Source organism: Leuresthes tenuis, unplaced genomic scaffold (genome assembly GCF_036924035.1).
Source record: "Leuresthes tenuis unplaced genomic scaffold, fLeuTen1.0.hap1 SCAF_23, whole genome shotgun sequence".
In the NCBI taxonomy this organism is placed as follows: Eukaryota; Metazoa; Chordata; class Actinopteri; order Atheriniformes; family Atherinopsidae; genus Leuresthes; species Leuresthes tenuis.
The window spans coordinates 12,099,889-12,106,458 of record NW_027325377.1 but is presented as its reverse complement, the minus strand read 5'-3'; the positions used below and the strand labels follow the sequence as shown (position 1 = coordinate 12,106,458).

General features: G+C 42.8%; 1 non-coding gene across 1 annotated transcript; it reads left to right on the top strand.

Moving 5' to 3' along the window:
* Positions 1–345: 345 nt before the first annotated feature.
* On the top strand, positions 346–465 carry LOC140283544 (U5 spliceosomal RNA). Its single transcript, XR_011910140.1, has one exon. It is a non-coding gene; the product is annotated as a U5 spliceosomal RNA (small nuclear RNA).
* Positions 466–6,570: the final 6,105 nt, after the last annotated feature.

Sequence of the window (6,570 nt, the reverse complement as noted above, 5' to 3'; positions counted from 1 at the left end):
AGAGTCTGCTGAGAAAAGAGAGTGAATGCGAAGTAGACTTTAACACGGCTATGGGAGCGAGCCGAGTGTGGGCTAACCGGGAGAATTGCTTGAAAGAAACGCGACACCGAATGAGCGATCAGAACAAAGCCTCAATACGGGATTCTCGTGGTGTTTTTGTTGCTGCCTTGTCTTTTGCACAGAGTAAAAGACAAGGCAGCCATCGAATAGGGCCCGATTGTTCCTACTTGGTCAGCCGAGGAGCAAGGGGGGGGGGGGCAAGCGTCTCAACCAAGCAAAGCTCACCATGGGGAAGGTGGCTATGCCAACTAGCCTGATGCCCTGCTCCCGCAGTGACGGATAATCGTACTCTGGTTTCTCTTCATAACTCTTTCTCATAAGTCTTTCGCCTTTTACTAAAGATTTCTGTGGAGAGCAGCACTAATGAGTTGTTTCTATTTTTGGCAGGCTTTACCTTTGCGGGTGAAGCCCTTTCTGTCTGTGCAAAAGAAATCTTCTTACTGTGCAGAGTGACTTCTCTGAGTAGAGTCGCCTTACTTGTTGCGACTGTGCCGATGTTCGAAGCTGGAGTGCAAAGTTGTTGCTTGAATGGTGCTTGCTGGAGCGTGCGGGAGTGCAAAGTTATACCATTTAAAAGGGCTGAAGAGTGCTCAGTGCAGCGGGTGGGCGACACTCTGGCCACCTTGAAAACCGAGGTTACATCCACTACCAGGGGCAGCCCAAGTTCTGCCGCAAGTGTGGTGAGCATGGACACCTGGTTGAGGCTTGTACCAAGGTGTTATGTGGGAAGAGCAGAGAAATTGGGCAAACTTTTGGAGAGTGTCCAAATGGCAGGAAATGTAATCTCTGTGGAGAATTAAATCACCTCTTCAGAGATTGCCCTAAATCTTTTGCCAACAAATTAAAGACGGTAAAGCCACAGTCAAGCCAACAAAGAGAAGGACCAAAGGTGGCAGTTGGTGAACAAAGTGAAGAGGTTGACCCAATAAATTCAAACTTCCCGCCAAAAGCTTGGATTGGAAGTGAGGAGCAAAAAGGGGAGGGGCCTGTAGAGGCCTCACCACTCAGTGTTGAAGTCTGTGAGAATTCACAGGCAGAGGGTGGAGCTACGCTAAATGAGGAGGAAGAGCAGACAGGTGAGTCTAGTGAAGATACTCACCTCCCCGAAGGTCAACAGCCGAAGAGGACGGCATCTGAGCCTCTGATTCCCCAGTGGTATCAGAGAAGAGGGGAAGGGTTAGGTCCCTTTCAGACAGTTCTTCAGTGGAAGAACCTAGAGTCTTCCCCTCCGACTCACCAAATGAGGTCTCCTTTTTAACTTCAGCTCTGCAATCAACCCCCAGGGACTCAAAGTTAAATGCAACATTGCGTCAGAGGCCAACACCGAGAGTCCGAAAAGGAAATATAGATCACCCTACTCACTTTTCACCTAAAGAAATGAAGGAAGAGCTAGTTTCCCAAGAAATAACCTGTGTGTAATTTGTTTTGATAACTTAGAAAAACGAAAATGACATACCTACTTTCCTTTATGCTTTTAATGGTTCTCACCTTCTCAACACTAAATGTGAGAAGTGTGAAATCAAAGACAAGAGCCCAGAGTATTTTATCCTTCTTAGACTCCATAAAATCAGATGTGTTTTTAATACAAGAATGTGGACTACCTTTTTTAAAAAACCATAGACAATGGGAGGAAATGTGGCCCCATTTATCGATATGGAGTGGCTCAAATCAAAATAAAAATGATGGTGTGGCCATTCTAATTAAAAATCCGCATGTTCTGGTGAAAGGTAGCACAGTGGTGAGAGACGGACGGGCACTTTTAGCACACTTGAATTTTATGGGGCAAGACTTTAACCTCTTAAATATTTATGGTTTCAATGGAAAAAATGAAAGGTATGACCTTTTAGAAGATATACAGCTTTACATGCTAGGGCAAGTACCTTTAGTTGTAGGAGGGGATTTTAACTGTATCTTGAGCAGGAAAGATAGAAAAAGAGCAGGGGTAGATTTTAAAGTGGATAAGACTTCGATTTTACTTCAGGGCATATGCAGGGATTTTAAGCTTACTGACTGTTTTAAAACCATGCATCCCAGAGAGGAGGGCTTCACCTGGTTTAGTCATGATGGCACCAGAGCCTCTCGCATTGATTATTTCTTTACTAGAGATTGCCCACCCACTGATGTTAGATTAACCCCTGTTTTCTTTTCAGACCACCTTATGCTCTCCTGCACCCTTTCACCCCCTTCTGGTGTGACGGTAGGAAGTGGTCTGTGGAAACTCAACTGTTCCCTGTTGGAGGATGAAATCATAGTCAGTCAGTACAGGGAATGTTATAAAGAGTGGCAGACCCTTCAAGACCTCTACGAAACACATGCACAATGGTGGGAAATGGTGAAGGAAACGACCCAGACTTTTTTTAAACAGCAAGGTAAACGTAAAAAAAGGAAAGAGAATAGATGTATGATGGGACTACATAAACGCTTACAGCGCTACTTTAAACTAAATCAGTGTGGCATAGACTTTAAAGAAGAAATCAAAGATGTCAAAAAGGAAATGTCAGTTTTAGCAGAAATAAAGAGTAAAGGAATTTTTGTAAGAAGCAGGGAGCAGGAAATTGAGGAAGGTGAAAAAGAAAGAAAGTTATAAATAAAAAGGAGTGTATTCAAAATCTAAAAAGAGAAGATGGGTTTTTAACAAAATCCACACAAGAGATGATTGAAACTGTACATACCTTTTATAGTAACATGTACAAAGAGAAACCAGTGCACTTGGAAACATCGGCAGAAATCTTAAAATTCGTTGACAAAACCGTAAAAGAGAATGCACACTTGACACAGAATTTTACTGCTTTAGAGTTAAAAAAATGCCTAACAGGTTTTAAGAGAAGTCGAGCTCCGGGTTTAGACGGGCTTCCTGCAGAATTCTATCTGACCTATTGGGACCTTTTATCATCAGACATTTTAGATGTTTTTAAAGATTTTGAAAAACTCGACCGACTGCCTGATAGTTTTAGAGTGGGACACAAAACCGCTCTCTCTCTTTTTTTTTTTTATCGTGTGCCAGGGCATTGTCTCATGTATTAGATTATGCTTAAGATACGAATGGGTTTATCAGTCACATCAGAATCCATACATACTGATCCTCCCGTAATAAAATGGTCGGATCTTATCAAACACACTTTGTTTCTTGTGACAATCAAGTCAGCGAAACAGCGTATACACGTCAAGACACTGAATCAAGTTTGCCACAAGAACTCATAAGTTTGGCAGTATTGCTCTGCCGTCAGCAATCATACACCCATTTTATTTTCGTGAGACATGTGCAAGCACCTGTTCATCTACTGTTCTATCACTATGAATTAGTGATCTATTATCAATAAGGATACTTCTACAACTACTATCAAAGTATGTCCGGACTTCTTATGTTGTCAGTTGCTATATATGAATAAGTGGGTAGCTACTGACAAGCATTAAGCATGTCACACAGCCCAAACATATAACATTTCAGGACACACCACACAGTTAACAACCACAGTGAAGCGTGTCAAAGCCCAAACATGTAACATTCAACAGGACACTTACACAACACATTCAAATCAAACAGTCAGACAACATACAAGAACATATACCCCAGCCGGCATTGCTCCCTGCCTATTTTCGTACAGCACACTATGTGTGCGCACACCTTTATTCACAAACTCTTCAACTTATACTCTTTTACCGAAGCTGCTACAGCTCGATTGGCCGAATACCCTTTGATCCTATTTCGGTGAATTTGACATCTGCCTTACATATAACAGATTAGCGGTTTAGCAGTTTTAATTTAGTTTGAGTGAAGGAATTCATTTTATAGCAAAATCCGAAATCGTGAAGAACTCATGAAAGTAAGCTTATTCTCGGATTCCTGAAACTTTAGATTTGCTCTTTCTTTTACTGCAAAGTACAACGTTGTTTTTTTTGTTTAAATCTTTCTAGACATGGTAAATATTAAGGACAAAGCAGTTTTCACATAGTTTGAGTGAAGGAATTCATTTTATAGATAAAATCCCAAGAGTCTGCTGAGAAAAGAGAGTGAATGCGAAGTAGACTTTAACACGGCTATGGGAGCGAGCCGAGTGTGGGCTAACCAGGAGAATTGCTTGAAAGAAACGCGACCCCGAATGAGCGGTCAGAACAAAGCCTCAATACGGGATTCTCGTGGTGTTTTTGTTGCTGCCTTGTCTTTTGCACAGAGTAAAAGACAAGGCAGCCATCGAATAGGGCCCGATTGTTCCTACTTGGTCAGCCGAGGAGCAAGGGGGGGGAGCAAGCGTCTCAACCAAGCAAAGCTCACCATGGGGAAGGTGGCTATGCCAACAAGCCTGATGCCCTGCTCCCGCAGTGACGGAGCGTGCGGGAGTGCAAAGTTATACCATTTAAAAGGGCTGAAGAGTGCTCAGTGCAGCGGGTGGGCGACACTCTGGCCACCTTGAAAACCGAGGTTACATCCACTACCAGGGTCAGCCCAAGTTCTGCCGCAAGTGTGGTGAGCATGGGCACCTGGTTGAGGCTTGTACCAAGGTGTTATGTGGGAAGAGCAGAGAAATTGGGCAAACTTTTGGAGAGTGTCCAAATGGCAGGAAATGTAATCTCTGTGGAGAATTAAATCACCTCTTCAGAGATTGCCCTAAATCTTTTGCCAACAAATTAAAGACGGTAAAGCCACAGTCAAGCCAACAAAGAGAAGGACCAAAGGTGGCAGTTGGTGAACAAAGTGAAGAGGTTGACCCAATAAATTCAAACTTCCCGCCAAAAGCTTGGATTGGAAGTGAGGAGCAAAAAGGGGAGGGGCCTGTAGAGGCCTCACCACTCAGTGTTGAAGTCTGTGAGAATTCACAGGCAGAGGGTGGAGCTACGCTAAATGAGGAGGAAGAGCAGACAGGTGAGTCTAGTGAAGATACTCACCTCCCCGAAGGTCAACAGAAGGTCAATTTGTTGATAGGCATTCATTTATTTCTTCACTTCTGATGAAGTTTCAACAATAAACAACAAACTTTGTATTATGAGAAAGAACCAGAATCATTCTACAGGAATCCGAAAATAAGCTCTATTTTATGAGTTATGCACGAATTCGGATTCTCCTATAAAACGAATTCCTTAACTCAAACCAAGTTAAGACTGCTTTGTCCTTCATATTTATTCATGTCTAATCAAGTTTCAACGATAAACAACGTTGTACTTTGTAGAATGAGAAAGAACTTCTTCAGCAATAAGCATCTCTCGACATATGACGAAGTACAGATTTTGCTATAAAATTAATTCCTTCTATCAGCCTGACTTAAAACTGTTTGTCCTCCTTATTTATCCACTTCAAATCAAGTTTCAACAATTAAAAAAAATTTGTAGTTTGAGAAAGAACAACTTAATCTTCAGCAATCAGTATAAAAAGAGGTGCAAATGCCAACCATACATACCTAAAAGGTGGAGCGGAAGTATTCAGCTGCAAGTAGGTGTGAATGTTCGACCATAATTTGTAAAAAGCGGGTAAGAAAAGGTTCGAATGCCCGACTATATATTAACAAAAGCGGGAGGAGAGGTCTTCGGATGAGAGTGGGTGAGAATTTCCAACCATAATCTATAAAATACGGTGAAAAAAAATATGTGAATGCCTCATAGAACACTAAAAGCGGAAGTGTTCGGCTGCAAGAAGGTGTGAATGTCCGACTATATTTGGTGAAAAGCAGGTGAAGCAAGGTCTGAATGCCCAACCTTACATCATCAAAAGCGAGATCAGAGGTGTTTGGCTGCAAGAAGGCCATAGTTTGCCAAAAGCGGGTAAGGTGCGAATGTCCGACTAAATATCAACAAAATTTGGGGCGGAGGTCTTCGGATGCAAGTGGGTGTGAATGTCCGACTATATTTGGTGAAAAGCAGGTGAAGCAAGGTCTGAATGCCCAACCTTACATCATCAAAAGCGAGATCAGAGGTGTTGGGCTGCAAGAAGGCCATAGTTTGCCAAAAGCGGGTAAGGTGCGAATGACCGACTAAATATCAACAAAAGTGGGGGCGGAGGTCTTCGGATGCAGGTGGGTGTGAATATCCCACCATACAAGTATGGTGGAGAGGAAGCTGTGAATGGCCGACCATAGTAAAAGGCGGGTGAGAGAAGGTGCGAAAGTCAAACCATACATAATCAAAACAGGGAGCGGAGGTGTTCTGCTGTAAGAAGGTGTGAATGTCCAACCATAGTTGGTAAAAAGCGGGTAAGAAAAGGTTAAAATACCCGACTGTACACAATCAATAGCGGGAGCGGAGTTGTTCGGCTACTAAAAGGTGTGAAAGTCCGACCATGGTTTGTAAAAGCGGGTAAGAAAAGGTGCGAATGCCCGACAATGTATGATCAAAAGAGGGAGTGGAGGTTTTCGGCTGCAAGAAGGTCTGAATGTCCAACCATAATTTGTAAAAACCGGGGAAGAAAAGGCTCGAAAGCCCGACTATACACCATCAAAAGTGGGAGCGGAGGTGTTCAGCTGCAAGACGGTCTGAATGTCCATCAATAATTGCTAGAAAACATGAAAGAAAATTTTCGAA